Source organism: Macaca mulatta, chromosome 5 (genome assembly GCF_049350105.2).
Source record: "Macaca mulatta isolate MMU2019108-1 chromosome 5, T2T-MMU8v2.0, whole genome shotgun sequence".
NCBI classification, from domain to species: domain Eukaryota; kingdom Metazoa; phylum Chordata; class Mammalia; order Primates; family Cercopithecidae; genus Macaca; species Macaca mulatta.
Window position 1 is genome coordinate 140,604,956 of NC_133410.1, and position 21,557 is coordinate 140,626,512.

Below are 21,557 nucleotides of genomic sequence, written 5' to 3' on the forward strand. Positions count from 1 at the left end.
AAAATTGATCCCATGAAAATACAAAAGATACGCAGAGACTATTATGAGCACCTCTCCGCACACAAATTTAGAGGAAATGAATACTTTCCTGGAAACACACCATCTCCCAAGATTGAATCAGGAAGAGAGTGAAAACCTGAACAGACCAATAGGAAGTTTGGAAATGGAATCAGTAATAAAAACCTACTAACTTTAAAAAAAAAAAAAAAAAAAAAAAAAAAAAAGCCCTGGAAGAGATGGATTCACAGCCGAGTTCTATCACATGTGCAAAGGAGCAAAGGAGAACTGATACCAATCCTACTGAAACGTCTCCAAAAAATCAAGGAGGAGAGGCTTCTACCTAACTCATACTACATAGCCAGCATTATCCTGTTACCAAATCTGGCATAGACCACAGAAAAATAAAACTAGAGATCAGTATCTCTGATGAAAATAGATGCAAAAATTGTCAAACCAAATCCAGCAGCACATCAAAAAGTTCATTCACTATGGCCAAGTAGGGTTTATTTCTGGGATGCAAAGTTGTTTCAACATATGCAAATTGATAAATGTCATTCACCACATAAACAGAATCAAAAACAAAAAACATAGAATCATCTCAATAGATACAGAACAAGCCATCAATAAAATCTAACATTCCTTCGTGATAAAACCCCTCAACAGATTGGGCATTGAAGGAACATACCTCAAAATAATAAAAGCCATCTCTGACAAACCCACAGTCACCATCAAACTGAATGGCAAAAGCTGGAACCATACCCTCTGAGAACTAAGACAAGACAAGGATGCTCACTTTTCTCACGTCTATTCAGCATAGCACTAGTCCTAGTGAGAGCAAACAGGCAAGAGAAAGAAAAGGCATCCAAATAGGAAAATAAATTAAACAATCTCTCTTTGCCAATGCTATGCTTCTACACATAAAAATGCTAAAGTATCCATCAGAAGACTCTTTGAACTGATAAGTGAATTCAGTAAAATTTCAAGAAATGAAAACATTATATGAAAATAAGTAGCATTTTTATACACCAAAATAATTGCAGCTGATAACCAAATGAAGAACACAATCCAATTTACAATAGCCACAAAGAAAATGAAATACCTTGGAATTCCTCCAATCAAGGAGATCAAAGACCACTACAAGAGGAAGTATAAAACACTGTTGAAAGAAGTCAGAGATGACACATAAATGGAAAAATATCCATGTTCATGGATTGGAAGGATCAATATTGTTAAAATGGACATACTGCCTAAAGCAATTTACAGATTCAATGCTATTCCTGTCAAAATACCAATGTCATTTTTTAAATAATTAGAAAGAAACCTATTATAAAATTCATCTGGAACCACAAAAGAGCTTGAATAGCCAAAGCAATCCTAAGCAAAAAAAAAAGTCAGAGGTATCATATTGCCAGGCTTCAAACTGTACTATAAGGCTACAGTGATCAAAACAGAGTGGTACTGATACAAAAACAGACACACAGACCAGTGGAAGAGAATAGAGGACCCAGAACCAAATTTGCACACCTACAACTATGTGATCTTTGAAAAAGCTGACAAAAACAAGCAATGGGAAAAAATATCCCTATTCAATAAATTATGCTTTGGTAACTGGCTAGTCATATACAGAAAATTGAAATTGGACCCCTACTTCTCAACAAATATGTAAATTAACTCAAGATAGATTAAAGATTTATGAGGAAGACCTAAAACTATAATCATACTAGAAGAAAATCTAGGAAGTACCCTTTTTGATACAGGCTTTGGCAAATGGATGGCTGAGTCCCCAAAAGCACTTGAAACAAAAACAAAAATTGACAAGTGGGACCTAATTAAACTAAAGAGCTTCTGCATACTGAAAGAAACTATTAACAGAGTAAACAACTTACAAAATGGGAGAAAATATTTGCAAACTATGCTTCTGATAAAGGTCTAATATCAAGCATCTATAAGGAATTTAAACAAATCTACAAGCAAAAAACCCAAAATATCCAACTAAAAAATGGGCAAAGGACATGAACAGACACTTCTGAAAAGGTGACATATAAGCAGACATGAAATATTAAAAACTAGTAAACATCACTAATCATCAGATAAATGCAAATGCAAAAACCACAATGAAATACCATCTCATGCCAGTCAGAATGGCAATTATTAAAACTTACAAAAAACAACAGATGTTGACAAGTCTGTGGAGAAATGGGAATGCTTATACATTATAGGTGTGAATGCAAACTAATTCATCCACTGTGGAGAGTAGCTTGGAGATTCTTCAAATAACTTAAAATAGAACTACCATTTGACCCAGCAATCCCACTATTGGGTATATATACCCAAGGGAAAGTAATTTATTTTGTCTAAAAGACACATGCACCTGTATATTCATTGCAGCACTGTTCACAATACCAAAGCAATAGAATTAACCTAGGTGTCCATCAGTAGTGGATTGGGTAAAGAAAATATGGTATGTATACATCATGGAATACAATGCAGCCATAAAAAAGAACAAAGTCATATCCCTTGTGGCAACATGAATGGAGCTGGAGACCATTATCCTAAGTGACATAACAGAAGAACAAAAAGCCACATACCACATCTTCTCACTTATAGGTGGGAGCTAAACATTGAATACACATGTTAAGACGGGAACAATAGACACTGAGGACCACTGGATTGAGGAGGAAAGGTAGGGATTGTGGGCTGAAGAACTACCTGTTGGGTACTGTGTTTACTGCCTGGGTTGTAGGATCACTGGGAATCCAAGCCTCAGCATCACACAATTATTCATGTAACAGTCTTTCATTAACCTATAATAAAAGTTGAAAATAATTAGAAAAACAAAACAACTACACTGTTTCATTGCTCTATATTTAATTGTTTCTCCATTTAATTATGGAGAGATGTACAGAGACAGAAATGACTATCATGTGTTCTCATACACATAAAGTCCTAGAAACAGGAGCCACAACACATCATGCACGGGGACCAAATGGGGAAGTACTGGAGTCGATGAAGGCAAAAGGAGCAAGACTAAAGCATGAGCCAGAGCCCTTAATATGGTTTTCCTTGGAAGGAATGAGTGAAACAGGGTAAGCAGCTGAGCAGGTTTAAGATTGGGTAGTGTGAGTAATTTTTGTGTAATTTAGTCCCTAGTGTTCCAGCACCTGATTCTGGGGTGATGAAAGCAGAGGGATAATGTCCCAGACCACTTACCCAGAAACAGGGTAAGCAGCTGAGCAGGTTTAAGATTGGGTAGTGTGAGTAATTTTTGTGTAATTTAGTCCCTAGTGTTCCAGCACCTGATTCTGGGGTGATGAAAGCAGAGGGATATGTCCCAGCCATATAATACAAGTTAAGGGAGGGTGTGGATTCTGGATTGGTTGGTTTGCATATAAATAACATGCTCATAGGCAAGTTGTTTAGTATTTCTAGAAATTAGCTAACTCTAGGAGGAGCACTCTGTCATGAAATCCATAGGGTCCCAAGATGTCAAAGCAAAACAAAAACAATAACCATGATTAATACTGCAAGATGGAATAAACTATACATTGCCTTAAAGGAGAAGTTACTTGGCTGTCTATGGCTGATCCTCATAGCCTGTAAAATTTGTTCTCTTGACTTGAGTTGGACAATTGGTATTTTACTTCTGAAGCATTTTACAGGAACTATTCATTGTTCTTGTATTTATCATAGTAGTCATGATGCTGGGCCATTGCATTCGACTCAGTCTTAACTTCCTTTTTATAGCAGCCCTCTCACCAGAAGATTTCCCTTACTACAAAACTGCAAAAAGTTCAAGAACGTCTCATAATATGGTTGAAAATAGAGACAAATAAACAGTCTCTAAGTAGTGAAGATTTGAATCTCTAAACTTCCCTGAATTGGCTTGATCAATGCTTCACAAGCTGGTTAATGACAAAGTGGGAGGAGGGTTAGCCAGACCATATCTAAGAATAGAGCTTTGACCCACATCTTTGTAGCAACCAGACTGGGAACCCAAACCACAGCCTCTGCATCAACCAACTCCAAATGAATATGATTTAGTTAATGATTGCCGGGTTCCCTATTTTTGCCCCCACTGCCAACTCAGGACCCATCAGAGAAAGTCAAATATGCTTTCTAACCAATCACATAAGATGCTCCATTTCCCCATATTTATTTAGTCCATCTTCAGTTTCCCTACACAACCTTAAAACAGAGCATATCCAAAAGCTTTCCTTTTCCAAGTGCAAAACTTTCCTATTCCTCAGCCTTTGAGTCTCTGCAAAACACATATGATGACAGCTGACTCCCTTGTTATAAAAAGTCTGAATAAATATAGCTTCTCTCTGATATTATCACGTGTTATTTGTTTATTTCCACAACCTATAAAAAATCTTTAAAAGGTGCAATATTGAAAAATTCCACATAAAATCAGGAAAAAAGAAAGAATATTCATCTCACTACTACTCTATGACACATTACTGTAAGCACTGACCATTATAAAAAGAAGAAAAATAAATAAAGGAGATAATGATTGAACAGGAAAAGCAAAATTGTCTTTACTTGAAAATGAGATGATTGTTTTTGAAAAAAACTAAGGAATATATTTCAAAAGCTACTAGAACTAAATTATATATATATATGAAATTTATAGCAAACAAGGTTAATATATAAAAGTGCATGTTGAGTGTTCCTTATCCAGAAATCTGAAATCTGAAATGCTCTAAAAGCTGAAACTTTTTGAGAGCTGACATGATGATGCTCAAGGATATGTTCATTTAAGCTATATAGATTTTGGATTTCTGGATTAGCAATACTGAATTTGTAAGTATAATGTAAACATTCTGAAATCTGAAAATAATTTGAAATCTGAAACACCTCTGGTCCCAAGTATTTTTTAACTCACTATATGTGTTCATTTGCTTTTTTAAAACAAATACCTATTAATCAGACACTATGAACAGAAACTGTGCAAACATTGGAAATACATAAGTAAGCAAGGCAGAAGGGTCTCTTGTATTAAATATAAATGAAGGAGGACACTAGTTAAAGTGGTAAAGACAGATTTTAATCAGTAATAACGATTACAACCAGGAAAATAGTGCAGCATGAGTTGAATTCAACTTCAATTTGTATATTAGCAACTGAGTGTTTTATTTTATTTTTTATTTTAGATTCTAGAGGTACATCCACACGTTTGTCACATGGGTATACTGTGTGATGCTGAATATTGGACTTCTAATGATCTCACCACCCATGTAGTGAACATAAGATACAATAGGTAGTTTTTCAACACTTGGCCGGCTCCCACTCTCTTCCCTTTTGGAATCTCCAGTGTTTATGGTTCTCATCTTTGTGTTTTTGGGTACCAAATGTTTACCTCCTACTTATAAGTGAAAACACGTGGTATTTGGTTTGCTGTTTTTGCATTACTCTGACAAGCATTTTGGATAAGCAGTTCTTGACCAGTAAAATGTATTGTTGCATACTAATAATGAATCATTAAAACATAATAATAAATTCTATTCATAATAGAATAATCATAAACATATAATTCTTAGGAATAAAGGCAACAAAATATGCATAGGTCTTTTATCTAGAAGCTAAAAAGTATTATTGAGAAATTTTAAGAACAAATAGAAAACGTAGATCTTTACATGTTCTTATTGATATGTTATTTATATTAAGATATCCATCCACCTTATCTTGATCTACAAATGTATTTCAACTCCAATGGAAATCGCAACAGATTTTACTGCAAAATAAAAATAAACAATGTGATGTTAAGATGTATATAAATATGCAGAAATACAAAGGAACATAGGTAACTTACACAATCTTGGAAAAGAATATAATCAAAGAAGTAACATTAAACTATTTTAAGATTTTCAAAGCTGCATGTTCAAAAAAAAAGGAGCATCCATAAATATGCTCATATTTAATATAGATGATGAACTGATTTTCTATAACGACAAAGAACAATGGAAAATACATATTTTTACAACAAATCTGAAACAACTAGATAAATTTATGAAAATCAAATGAAATTTTTTATTTCTAATTTTTTCTGTTGCCCAGGCTGGAGTGGCACAATCATAGCTCACTGCAGCGTCAAACTCCTGGGCTTAAGAAATTCTCCTTCCTCATTCTCCTAATGCACTGGGGTTACAAGTGTGAGGCATCATGTTTAGCCTAACTTCAATTTTTATCCCACATCATTTACAAATTTGTGATGAATCCAATTTGAGATGCTCATAAACATACATATGAAACATAAATATAAAAACTAATACTATAAAGCATATAAGAGAACAATCTTGCATCAGGGAGGCAAAGTATTGCATCTTTAGGGAGGCAAAACTATTTCAGACAAAATAAACAGAAAATGTAACCATAAAGGAAAAAAATTATATAAATAGGGCTTCCTCAAAATAAGATTTTCTATTCATCAAGAGAAAGCATTGAAAAAAATTTAAAGGCAGGGCACAGAATCAGAGGAATTATTTTTAATACATACAAATGACTTAGAAGATCTTAATAAGTAATACTACTCAGTAATAAAATGTCTAACAGCCTCTCCCAAAGTAGGCATGAGTCTTGAATATCTTACAAAGGAAGATATGCTATGTCACATGACCAGGCACTGGACATCATTATTTATTAGGAATATGCAAATATAAATGACAATGACAGCCATTGCACATTCACTAGCAATTCCTTAAAGACATTTTAAAATACTGAGAATACCATAAATTATGGATATGTAGCCACTGGACGTCTTCTGTTTCTTAAGAGTGTAAAATGGGGCAAACACTCCAGAAAACAGTTAATTGTTTTCTTATAAAGTTTAAAATATGTTTTTCTTTGGCCCAGTAAAGTTTTTCTCTGTTATGTATACAAAAGAAATAACAACTTATGCCACGATAAAGATTTATTCAAAACTGATTAGAACAGTTTTATTCTTAAAACTAAACCTTGAAACAACCCAAACATCCTTCAATAAAGGAATGGATACACGAATTGTATATATTCATACAGTGGACACTACAGTACTCAGAATTAACAACAACAACAAATCATCTATTGACATGTGTAACAAAATGTTTGGGCCTCTATAAAATATTATATTGAATAAAATAAAAAACTTGATTATCTAGATATTCTTATTATGTTGAACAAAATTTTAAAAAATTACATGGTATAAAGTTCCATTCATATGACATTCCAGAAGAGGCAAAACTAATCCATGGTTATGGAAATAAGAATGGATTAAATATTTGATGTGTGAATGAGATTTAAATGGAAAGGCATGAAGGAATTTTCCAGGTGAGGAAAATGCCTGTAGCTTGAATCGGTATTGATTATATGGGTCTTTGTATTTGTCTGAAGTTACTGAATTGTAAACTTTAGATCTGTGCATTTCACAGTTTTGAAAAACTTACTTCACCTAGTGAAACTCTGTCTACCTAAAGTCTGTAGAAAGCCTAACTCAAGAATTTAACATAAGGTGCCCTAATCACATGAAGGTAAGAAACAGCCATCTTTTAAACATTTAAAAAGTCAGGGGAATAAAAATTCCAGGAGTTTTTTTTTTTTTTTTTTTTTCCAATAACTATTAAAATAAACTTATGCCAATGAAAGAAAATAAAATTAAATTTCACAAAAGTTGATATACATGACTAAGAGGATTAAATCAATATTGATATTGTTGAGATTAAAATACAATGCAGTTTTAATAAACATTTAAAGCATGGACATGTTGCCCCTAACAATTTGTCGATAGGGGAGAGGATAATATAAAAACTAATTTTATGCACTCCTGTAATCCCAGCACTTTGGGAGGCCAAGGAGGGTGGATCACGAGGTCAGGAGATGGAGACCATCCTGGCTAACACGGTGAAACCCCTTCTCTAATAAAAATACAAAAAAATTAGCTGAGCGTGGTGGCAGGCGCCTGTAGTCCCAGCTACTTGGGAGGCTGAGGCAGGAGAATGGCATGAACCCGGGAGGTAGAGCTTGCAGTGAGCCAAGATTGCGCCACTGCACTGCAGCCTAGGCGACAAAGCAAGACTCTGTCTCAGTAAATAAATAAATAAATAAAAATAAAAATAATTTTATGAATCCCACCTAAGGTATCTGTTAAAAACGTATGCCTCTGTTCTTTTTATTTAGGAATCACTCACAGAAAGCACACATTCTTTGCTTCTGCACTGACTCTGGAATTCAATATTAGAAGACTCAACTGCCATAAATATAAATCAAATTCATCTGCATCCCCATATCGGAATAAATGTGTTTGTTTCTCACTACTCTGCTATATTCCTTGTACTAATTTTAATAGAATCAAAACTGAGATGTGGAAGAGGATGTTATATATTGAACACCCTTTCTTCCATCTAACATACCAAATATTTGCCACATGGGCCAGAAATATGAGAATTAGAAATGCGTATTTATTTGGGGTCCTTACTTCATTCACAATTCTAGATAGTCTTCTAGTTATGACAAAGTCTAAGAATTTTATTTTTAAATAAATGATTACCATACTTTTCTGTTACCATTTTTTGGTTGGTTTTCCATGCAGTTTGTGCCTACTTCCAGGAGGAAGACACCTATACCCATTTACTCTTCTCTACTTCCTTTATAGATGTGAATATGAAAAAGAGAGCCAGGAATCACCAAAAGTTGGTTACTCCAAGACCCTAGGCATTCTGTTAAAATCTAACTTCGATGATCATCTAAAATACTTACCATTTTATTAATATAAATATGTTCATTCAGATGGTAACAAGATTTTCACTTGATTTCTAAATCACTGATCTTAAGTGAAAAATATCAAAATAGAGGCCTTCGCAAATATTATCATTTAGAACATCCTCACATTAAACAATCTAAAGTTATTTTTAATGTTGAATCAATCATACTCTGACCTTCTCCATAGGAAAGGAAAATGTAAATCTCCCAGACAGCAGAGAGCAAACTGTCATAAAAATAAAACTGTACTTTCAAATAGTTGTAGTTCGCAGCACAGCTGTAACCCAAATTGTCATTTCAGTTGCTTCACATTATTAGATAATACTTACCTTTTAGCTTTGAACATGAAAGAAAAGTACTCTTAGTCTATCAATTTCCCTAACTAGGAGATTCACGTATTTATTGGGGTCATACAAAGAAACTGATAGTGCAATTTAATAAGGATAATGCAGGGAGGGTTTGGAGACTCTTTGAAAAGCTGCTGAAGGTTTGAGAAAGAACACAAGAGACTGCAGTAACCTTTGGTTAGAGTGATTTTTATCACCCCTAGTTTGAAAGGGCCAGTGGCAGAGCAAGTTTACTAACTTTAGGATGAAGTAGACTCATCAGGAGAAGAGCAACCACCTAAGCTTAAGGGACAAAGCCAATTACTGGTGGGAAGCCAGTGTTAAAAATACTTGATCTTGCTCTCTGCTTTCCTGAGAATACAAATCATTCACTTTAACTCATTGAATTCACTCAGCAGTCAGAAGAAAAGCAAGCCTCTTGCTGGAATTCACACTAAGAAGATCAGAAAGTGTAGTGGAAAAGAAAGGAATAGAACTGCAGGTGCAAGTAGAAGTCAGTGTCCAAAAAGAAGTATATTTGTATTGTTCATTTGACCTCATTTATTTTAGTATGCAAGCGTATGCTTAAAAATATTTCATCTTCTTGTTACTATAAATGCAATTAGTCATTATTTATTGAAAGATTATATATCCATCATTACTACAATGATCTCATTTTTAGCTTTCCTCTTCTTTTTTAACGGATGCAGTAACTTCTGGCATTCCCCTGAGAATATTAATTCTACTTATTTGGAAGTCCTCTTTTTATTGCTCTCTACTGTCTTTCTTCTTGTATTTTATAGATCTTTCATTTGTTTTATGTTATTTTAAATCTTACCCTATGCATTCTCTGAATGATTGCTGATTTTCTTCCTTTCTTTATTTTTTTCACTTTGTCTACTTTTTTTTTTTTTTCTAGGTGTGTTTCTGCTAGACTGTTATTACTGAGCAATCCTTTGATGGAGAAGGAAGTTCATGCTGCTACCACCACAATTTGCCTCATTTGCAGTCAGAGCAGGCTTTTTGTCAGAGAGAGGGCATGCCCATTAGGCAATATGTATTCAGATATTTCCAACTGATCACTGCCCTTTCCTTCTGATTCAAGTTCCCGTTCTCAATATATTTACCTAATGTATGACTCTCTTTTGCCTTTTTAAGCATGACTCAAAAATCAATACCCTTGAAAAAAATTGATTAATTTGGCTAGCTTAAATTTAAAGTCTTCTCTTCTAGCAAAATAGTTTTACTACATATTTTTTACAAACTGAGAGACAATTTGTAAACTATGTATACCAAAGAAAATCCATAAATAATTTAGAAAAATAAAAATATATCAATAGAAAAGTGGGAAAATGTATAAACAGGTACTTACTGGAAGAATCAAGAGAGTAGTTCTAAACACCTTAATTTTTTATTTAAACTAATTTAATTAAAATTTTAAAAATATTTAAAAATTGTCAATAATCGAGTAAAACAAACTTAAACAATGGAACCTTTTATTCTGTGATGCAAAAGCATGAATCAAAGACATATGTAAAGCTTAAATTTATTCAGGTTGTAAAGCTAACCCATGTAAACCAGTCTAGGCCAGGAATTAGACTATTTCAGCGTCGCAAACTTTTAGGAAGTGTCCTTTCCTAAAAGAAGCCCCTCTCACCCTAAGTTTTATGTATAATTTTTTGCTGTGCTTCAAAAAGTCATACAATGTATGCATCTCTGAACAACATACTTTAGCTTTTTTGGCCTGCTTTGGTAATTGATATGAAATCTTCTTTTTGTATTCTTTTGTGCCACACTCCTTTTGTTCAACATATGTATATAAGTGACAGCCCTGTTGTTGCAAGCAGTTGTAATTTATTTATTTTCACTGCTCTATAATATTTGATTGTTTATATACATGAGAATTTTCTATTTTATTCTTTATATACATTTGTGTTATTTTAAAGTTTGGGTGCTTAGGAGCAAAGTCAATATGAAAATACTTGTACGAGGGGGGCGGAGCAAGATGGCTTAATAGGAACAGCTCCAGTCTCCAACTCCCAGCGTGAGCGACACAGAAGACAGGTGATTTCTGCATTTTCAACTGAGGTACTGGGTTCATCTCACTAGGGAGTGCGGGACAATCGGTGCTGATCAGCTGCTGCAGCCCAACCAGCGAGAGCTGAAGCAGAGCGAGGCATCCCCTCACCTGAAGCTCAAGGGGGAAGGGAATCCCTTTTCCTAGCCAGGGGAATTGAGACACACAACACCTGGAAAATCGGGTAACTCCCACCCCAATACTTTGCTTTACCAAGGATCTTAGTAAACCGGCACACCAGGAGATTATATCCAACACCTGGCCAGGAGGGTCCCATGCCCACGGAGCCTCCCTCATTGCTAGCACAGCAGTCTGCGATCTAACGGCAAGGCAGCAGCGAGGCTGGGGGAGGGGTGCCCCCCATTGCTGAGGCTTGAGTAGGTAAACAAAGCCTCTGGGAAGCTCCAACTGGGTGGAGCTCACAGCAGCTCAAGGAAACCTGCCTGTCTCTGTAGACTCCACCTCTGGGGACAGGGCACAGCTAAACAACAACAACAACAACAACAAAAAGCAGCTGAAACCTCTGCAGACGCAAACGACTCTGTCTGACAGCTTTGAAGAGAGCAGTGTATCTCCCAACACGGAAGTTGAGATCTGAGAATGGACAGACTGCCTGCTCAGGTGGGTCCCTGACCCCTAAGTAGCCTAACTGGGAGACATCCCCCACTAGGGGCAGACGGACACGCCACACCTCACACGGTGGAGTACACCCCGAGAGGAAGCTTCCAAAGCAAGAATAAAACAGGTACACTCACTGTTCAGCACTATTCTATCTTCTGCAGCCTCTGCTGCTGATACCCAGGCAAACAGGGTCTGGAGTGGACCTCAAGCAATCTCCAACAGACCTGCAGCTGAGGGTCCTGACTGTTAGAAGGAAAACTAACAAACAGGAAGGACACCCACACCAAAACCCCATCAGTACATCACTATCATCAAAGACCAGAGGCAGATAAAACCACAAAGATGGGGAAAAAGCAGGGCAGAAAAGCTGGAAATTCAAAAAATAAGAGCGCATCACCCCCTGCAAAGGAACACAGCTCATTGCCAGCAACGGATCAAAGCTTGACGGAGAATGACTTTGATGAGATGAGAGAAGAAGGCTCCAGTCCATCAAACTTCTCAGAGCTAAAGGAAGAATTACATACCCAGTGCAAAGAAACTAAAAATTTTGAAAAAAGAGTGGAAGAATAGATAACTAGAATAATTAATGCAGAGAAGGCCATAACGAATTGACAGAGATGAAAACCATGACACGAGAAATACGTGACAAATGCACAAGCTTCAGTAACCGACTCGATCAACTGGAAGAAAGAGTATCAGCGATTGAGGATCAAATGAATGAAATGAAGCGAGAAGAGAAACCTAAAGAAAAAAGAAAAAGAAATGAACAAAGCCTGCAAGAAGTATGGGATTATGTAAAAAGACCAAATCTACATCTGATTGGGGTGCCTGAAAGTGAGGGGTAAAATGGAACCAAGTTGGAAAACACTCTTCAGGATATCACCCAGGAGAACTTCCCCAACCTAGTAGGGCAGGCCAACATTCAAATTCAGGAAATACAGAGAACACCACAGAGATACTCCTCGAGAAGAGCAACTCCAAGACACATAATTGCCAGATTCACCAAAGTTAAAATGAAGGAAAAAATCTTAAGGGCAGCCAGAGAGAAAGGTCGGGTTACCCACAAAGGGAAGCCCATCAGACTAACAGCAGATCTTTCAGCAGAAACTCTACAAGCCAGAAGAGAGTGGGGGCCAATATTCAACATTCTTAAAGAAAAGAATTTTCAACCCAGAATTTCATATCCAGCCAAACTAAGTTTCATAAGTGAAGGAGAAATAAAATCCTTTACAGATAAGCAAATGCTTAGAGATTTTGTCACCACTAGGCCTGCCTTACAAGAGACCCTGAAGGAAGCACTAAACATGGAAAGGAACAACTGGTACCAGCCATTGCAAAAACATGCCAAAATGTAAAGACCATCGAGGCTAGGAAGAAATTGCATCAACTAACGAGCAAAATACCAGTTAATATCATAATGGCCGGATCAAGTTCACACATAACAATCTTAACCTTAAATATAAATGGACTAAATGCTCCAATTAGAAGACACAGACTGGCAAACTGGATAAAGAGTCAAGCCACATCAGTTTGCTGTATTCAGGAGACCCATCTCACATGCAGAGACATACATAGGCTCGAAATAAAGTGATGGAGGAAGATCTACCAAGCAAATGGAGAACAAAAAAAAAGCAGGTGTTGCAATACTAGTCTCTGATAAAACAGACTTTAAACCATCAGAGATCAAAAGAGACAAAGAAGGCCATTACATAACGGTAAAGGGATCAATTCAACAGGAAGAGCTAACTATCCTATATATATATGCACCCAATACAGGAGCACCCAGATTCATAAAGCAAGTCCTTAGAGACTTACAAAGAGACTTAGATTCCCATACAATAATAATGGGACACTTCAACACCCCACTATCAACATTAGACAGATCAATGAGACAGAAAGTTAACAAGGATATCCAGGAATTGAACTCATCTCTGCAGCAAGCAGACCTAGTAGACATCTACAGAACTCTCCACCCCAAATCAACAGAATATACATTCTTCTCAGCACTACATCACACTTATTCCAAAATTGACCATGTAATTGGAAGTAAAGCACTCCTCATCAAATGTACAAGAACAGAAATTATAACAAACTGTCTCTCAGACCACAGTGCAATCAAACTAGAACTCAGGACTAAGAAACTCAATCAAAACTGCTCAACTACATGGAAACTGAATAACCTGCTCCTGAATGACTACTGGGTACACAATAAAATGAAGGCAGAAATAAAGATGTTCTTTGAAACCAATGAGAACAAAGATACAACATACCAGAATCTCTGGTCCACATTTAAAGCAGTGTGTAGAGGGAAATTTATAGCACTAAATGTCCACAAGAGAAAGCAGGAAAGATCTAAAATTGACACTCTAACATCATAATTAAAAGAACTAGAGAAGCAAGAGAAACACATTCAAAAGCTAGCAGAAGGCAAGAAATAACTAAGATCAGAGCAGAACTGAAGGAGATAGAGACACAAAAAACCCTCCAAAAAATCAATGAATCCAGGAGTTGGTTTTTTGAAAAGATCAACAAAATTGATAGACCACTAGCAAGATTAATAAAGAAGAAAAGAGAGAAGAATCAAATAGATGCAATAAAAAATGATAAAGGGGATATCACCACCAACCCCACAGAAATACAAACTACCATCAGAATATACTATAAACAGCTCTACGCAAATAAACTAGAAAACCTAGAAGAAATAGATAATTTCCTGGACACTTACACTCTCCCAAGACTAAATCAAGAAGAAGCTGAATTCCTGAATAGACCAATAGCAGGCTCTGAAATTGAGGCAATGATTAATAGCCTACCAACCAAAAAAAAGTCCAGGACCAGATGGATTCACAGCTGAATTCTACCAGAGGTACAAGGAGGAGCTGGTAGCATTCCTTCTGAAACTATTCCAATCTATAGAAAAAGAGTGAATCCTCCGTAACTCATTTTATGAGGCCAACATCATCCTGATACCAAAGCCTGGCAGAGACACAACAAAAAAAGAGAATTTTAGACCAATATCCCTGATGAACATCGATGCAAAAATCCTCAATAAGATACTGGCAAACCAGATCCATCACACATCAAAAAGCTTATCCACCATGATCAAGTGGGCTTCATCCCTGGGATGCAAGGCTGGTTCAACATACACAAATCAATAAACATAATCCAGCATATAAACAGAACCAAAGACAAAAACCACATGATTATCTCAATAGATGCAGAAAAGGCCTTTGACAAAATTCAACAGCCCTTCATGCTAAAAACGCTCAATAAGTTTGGTATTGATGGAACGTATCTCAAAATAATAAGAGCTATTTATGACATACCCCCAGTCAATATCATACTGAATGGGCAAAACCTGGAAAAATTCCCTTTGAAAAGTGGTACAAGACAGGGATGCCCTCTCTCACCACTCCTATTCAACATAGTGTTGGAAGTTCTGGCTAAGGCAATCAGGCAAGAGAAAGAAATCAAGGGTATTCAGTTAGGAAAAGAATAAGTCAAATTGTCCCTGTTTGCAGATGACATGATTGTATATGTAGAAAACTCCATTGTCTCAGCCCAAAATCTCCTTAAGCTGATAAGAAAATTCAGCAGTCTCAGGATACAAAATTAATGTGCAAAAATCACAATCATTCTTATATACCAGTAACAGACAAACAGAGAGCCAAATCATGAATGAACTTCCATTCACAATTGCTTCAAAGAGAATAAAATACCTAGCAATCCAACTTACAAGGGATGTAAAGGACCTCTTCAAGGAGAACTACAAACCACTGCTCAGTGAAATAAAAGAGGACACAAACAAATGGAGGAACATTCCATGCTCATGGATTGGAAGAATCAATATCATGAAAATGGCCATACTGCGCAAGGTAATTTATAGATTCAGTGCCATCCCCATTAAACTATCAATGACTCATAGGTGGGAACTGAACAATGAGATCACTTGAACTCGGGAAGGGGAACATCACACACCGGGGCCTATCATGGGGAGGGGGGAGGAGGGAGGGATTGCATTGGGAGTTTTACCTGATGTAAATGACGAGTTGATGGGTGCTGACGAGTTGATGGGTGCAGCACACCAACATGGCACAAGTATACGTATGTAACAAACCTGCACGTTATGCACATGTACCCTAGAACTTAAAGTATAATAATAATAATAATAATAATAATAATAATAAAGAAAAGAAAATACTTGGACATATGCTCTCAGGAATATATGAATAAGTTTGTCTACAGCATATAACTATCCAAGGAATGTTAGGAGCAAACATATGTGGATACTTATTTAATCACAGACTAACTTTTTTTCAAATCAGTTGTATCAATTCATACTTCTTCCTGTGGTACCTAAGATTTCATGAAATTATACTTTCAATCCATGAGTTTAGCAAAATAATTCAAAGTTTAATAATATCAAATTGACATCTATAATTTAAGACCACCTTAGATGAAAATTTATGATATCTATTAAATTTTACAATGTGAATAACTTACAAGCAAAATTTTCCTTAACTCATCATCTGTCTTAGAGAAATACTAACACATGTGCACATAAAATGCAATAGGATGTCTATTACAGCTTTTAAAAAATAGTCAAAATCCCATTAAATAGATTAAATGTCTACCAATAGAGAAATGGCTAAGTAAATATGACATATCTAAGAGTTAAAGAAATGGTAAAGATTAACATGTGCTGAATCACTAAGATTTCCAGTGTATATTAAATTGAAAAATAAAAACACATTATTGTGGTTAAAAATACACAAAGTATTAGATTATCAAATCAGACTCACATGCATCAGAGATCTTATGCAAACTTAACTATTATTTTTAAGGATAAAAAATATTGTGAGGTACAGGTGAAGCAAGGTAAGGCCAGATAGCACTGTGAGAATCCCTGGGTCCTTTTCTCTCACATCAGATGTGCTTTGACCAAGGATAATAGATGACGATTCTGAGTAAGATATGCGGTCATCTTACTTACACAGAGGAGATATTTAGATCATGAAATATCTCATTTTGTCTTTAGAAGATCCAGGAAACTGTCTCATGAATCAAAGAGATTTAGGTTTCATTATAAACAATCCTAGAAAAAAAACACAATGCAACACATACATTCTGCTAAAAGCATTCTGTAGGTAAGATATTTCTTCCTGGAAACTTATTAGTTTGTTTGCCAAGAGGTTAGTCAGTGGTATGATTACCAAAAAACCTGCCTTCTTTGTCTCCAGCATGGTTCTTATTAAAGAGAGTGAATGAATTGCAGAACTCTTGTTTACACATTTACTTTTAAATGGTTTATCAGTAAAATATGTGAAAATACATATTTAAAATAAACTTATGTGATTGCTTTGGAAAATGTCTGGAAATATACAAACCACACTGATAATAATGGCCTTCTGGGGATGAACCAACGCACAATAGACTTACAGGTAATCGTTTGTTTTTTTTCAAAAGTACTCAATTTCTGTATAATATGCATGGTTAAAATGTATTTAATATAACTTCCACCTGTGATAATTTTCTTATGTATATGTAGGACACTGCTCTTGCTATTAGCAGGTATATACTGTCATATTTATAGCTGAACCACAGGGGTTAGCAGACTGTGGCCCATACACTGAACCTATCCTATTGCCTGTTTTTGTACAACCTGCAAGCTAAGAATATTTTTACATTTCTTGAATAATACAAAAATATCAACAGCAGAATAATAGTTCATAACATGAAATTAACAACATTTAACATTTGTGTCTATGAATAAAGTTGATAATATCGTAGCCACATCCTTTTATTTGTATATTGTCTACTTTCATGTTACAACAGGGTTTAGTAGTTGTGAACTTCTACAAGGTTCCCAAAGCCTAAAATATTTACTGTCTTGCCCTTTATAGAAATAAATAATTTGCTGACACTGTGACTCATAATAATGTTTACAACTACTTTTTGAATAAATTCAAAAGTTTACACACACACACACATACACACTCCTAAAATACTTATCTTGCTATCTTGCTCTTTATAGAAATAATTTGCTTATCCCTGTGAATTATAGTGATGTTTACAACTGATTTTTGAATAAGTTAAAAAATTTAGCTGGGGACAGTGACTCATTCCTGTAATACCAGCACTTTAAGAGGCTGAGGCGGGCAGATCATCTGAGGTCAGGAGTTTGAGACAAGCCTGACCAATGTGGAGAAACCCAGTCTCTACTAAAAATACAAAGTTAGCTGGGTGTGGTGGAGCATGCCTGTAATCCCAGCTACTCGGGAGGCTGAGGCAGGAGAATTGCTTGAATCCGGGAGGTGGAGGTTACAGTGAGCCGAGATTGCACCATTGCACTCCAGCTGGGGCGACAAGAGCGAAACTCAGTCACAAAAAAAAAAAAAAAAAAAAAAAAAAAAGAAAAAGAAAAAAAATGTACACATACACACTCAAACGCAGATTATGGATTACGTTGAATGTATTTGAATATTAGTTTTGTTATTCTTGCCACTTATTACGGGATTTGACACTTTTTCTAAATTATAATTGGGTGAAATTTTTGCAATTGAAAAATTGCTACATAACATAATCTAGCTTATATTATATAACTTTCAACGTTAAATCAGTAATAAACCTCATGAAGATCTCTGTTTCTAGGAAATAATTAGTTCAACAAGAAGGGAAAGTAAAGACAGAAAGTAAAACAAAGTATAAGACAAAATAAAATAAAGATGGGAATGGAATTCTATAGAAGTGTGGAAGTTGGAGGGAAAGTTTCTAAAATTATTTGGATAAAAGGAAGCCATATATTTTACTGAATCTTCTAGATGGGTTTTAATTCTGTATTCTTTCATACCTGTGTACTATGCCATTTTTCAAGTTTTCATTCCACTAGTCCTTCCTAACTTAGGAAGAATTTACCCATATAGAGTCCTTTTATCATTTAGACTAAAATTGTATTTATTTAAAGGTAAGAACGGTTACATACTTCTTAGTTGTTTTCAGAATTGAAAACATGGTTGAGGCCAGGTGCAGGGTCTCATGTCTGTAATCCCAGCACTTTGAGAGGCTGAGGCGGGTGGAACACAAGGTCAGGAGTTCGAGACCAGCCTCACCAACATGGAGAAACCCTGTCTCTACTAAAAATACAAAATTAGCTGGGAGGGGTGGTGCATGCCTGTCATCCCAGCTACTTGGGAGGCTGAGGCAGAAGAATCACTTGAATTTGAACCCGGGAGGCAGAGGTTGCAGGGAACTGAGATCATGCTACTGTACTTCAGCCTGGCAACAAAAGCGAAACTCCACCACAAAATGGAAAAAAAAAAATAAAGAAAACATGGTTGAAAGTCCACATGATAAATTGAGTTAGAAAACCAATGAGAGCTTAGCTAATATAAAAATTATGGAATGAAGTATCAAAACTTTGCAGAGACTTAGAAAAAAATATGGAATATTAGTGAAAATTTAAGAGAATGAGGCTTGAAATATCAAGATAATTAAACTGCAAACTTTAAGAAGACAGGAAAGATATCCTTTAATTAGATTGTGTTGTCTAACTAATGGTTAATTGAATGCAATGCACATAACACATTCCTTTGAGTATTTATTGAATAAATGTAGAATGTCATTCTGGAATAAATTGAGGCAAGAAACTGGAGGGATAGCAGTGTGAAGAGTGAGATTAATTTATTTGGTGTAAAGTCAGTAAATTTAAGTCGGCCATTTGAAACACAAGCTAAAAAGAAAACCAAATACGCATTTTCAATGCATAGAAGTGCAACCATTTTTCTCCTTCTGTACTTTATCCATCCAAACACTACTTGAAAACATATATAACTTTCAGTCGTGCCTTTTTATTTCCACCAAACTCAGATAATTTCAGTCTTTTGATGACCTTTCTAAGCTAATTCCTGTTTTAGAATGCTATGGATGAATGAATCTCAATACTCTTTTGTAACCAATTTATTTTATTCCATTTCCTAAGGAATAGAAACTTTTTACTTCCGACCCAGGGGAGCTATGAAACAAACTCCCCATTTATTTCCAATCTAAACACATTTGATAAAACAGGTAGAGGAATTTTTATCAGATCTTTATTTTAAATTTTCATGACTGTTGTTCAAGAGTTTCCATTCTTTATAAATATGTAGAGGTTTAAAATTCTTTTCTGAAAAATAAACTGCTACTTTAAACGATTTTAACTCTTTTTTATAATACCTTTTTTATTCTCTGATGATCTCTTGCTGTTTTTCTTTCTCTAGAAATTATCTAAGAATAAATTAGCTGATATACTAAGAAAGGTTCACAAAATGAGTCCTTTACCTATACAGCACCTCTTCTAAATAACAGAGAGATTACAAATCCAATGTTTTAAAACTCTGAGTTGTCTATATGTGTAGTGTTAAAAAATGTAGCTGTCAGTTTTAATAGCTTTTCTCCTGAGATTTCAGTGGCTAGCTAATGATCTCTTTTAAGGATTAGGACAATTTCTAGACAGTGAAATTGCAGGAAAACATACCAAAGACATATTTTCCATTATAGTATTCTGAGGATTGTAAATTCTTACTCAATGTATATCACCTTTAATTTTTGGGATACGTAGAAATAAATGGCAAGTGTTTACTTGAAGATGGCTTAGAAAGATACTTTTCTCTTTTAATTTGAATTGCTACGGTAAATGTCATCACATGTATTTCAGTATTGTCTATGCCAGCTTTGTACCTGAAAAGCAGTATTATGAATTTGACATTGTATTCCATCTTCATAAATTAAAAAAGTAACATAATAACTAGTGAAGTGGAATGAGGAGGGTGTGGGGAGACACAGAATTTTTCAAAATTAATGACAAATTCAGGTATGTATTAGGCAGCTTAGCATATAATAACTTAAATGATTTAAATTAGGTATATGTTTACACCAATAAGTTTTAAATTCTTAATTCTAACCTCATCAAATACCTACAAAGAATACCTTTCCATGTTAATACATTTTGGGAATTAAGATAAAGTATATGTAATTAAACAGTCAAACTCCTTTTGTTGTTTAGTAGGTAGTTTGATATAATAAAAGAAATTGTGTTCTCATTATATATTTGTCACTTAATGAATGAATGTAAAATCTTAATCAGAATATCTGACTTCTTTTAGTGACATTACCCTTTTTGCAACTAATACATCAAATTAATAATATTTATCCTACAAAAATAATGTGAAGATAAATGAGATGAAATATATAATAGTCACTCAATATTTATTGAATTAAGCTGTTTTTATTTATATATTTCTATATACTTACTAGAAATGTTCTTATTAAATATTTTATATGGTATATATCAAATCTTTTACTTTTTTTATACTTAATATATTATAGAATTCACTATCCAATAAAATTGTAATACAATTTTCTTGATTTACTAATCCTAGGTGACAAAAATATATATGTTGTCTTCTGTTAGAATTATGCTTAGATAATGGCATTTTTAATAATCTCTTTGATTCTTCCTTTTCTGTTTAAACTACTCTCATTCTCATTGTGGCCCAGATTTCTTTTCCTCTAATATTGCCTTCAGCGACTAGGTTTCTAATATAATAATATTTTGAGTCTTTGCCACTTCTCTCTAGAATCATGATTTAGACTAGGTTATTAAAGTAAACAATATGATTCCAAATTTTTTGTCTTTTTTTATGGGCTAGCATCCAAAAAGCTTAAGAATCCTAGTGGAAAATGACACAATTAAGCTAGATTATTTTAATTTCAATTCAGAATTAAAAATCATTTTCAATATCTTCTTTGTCTTTACTCAATTT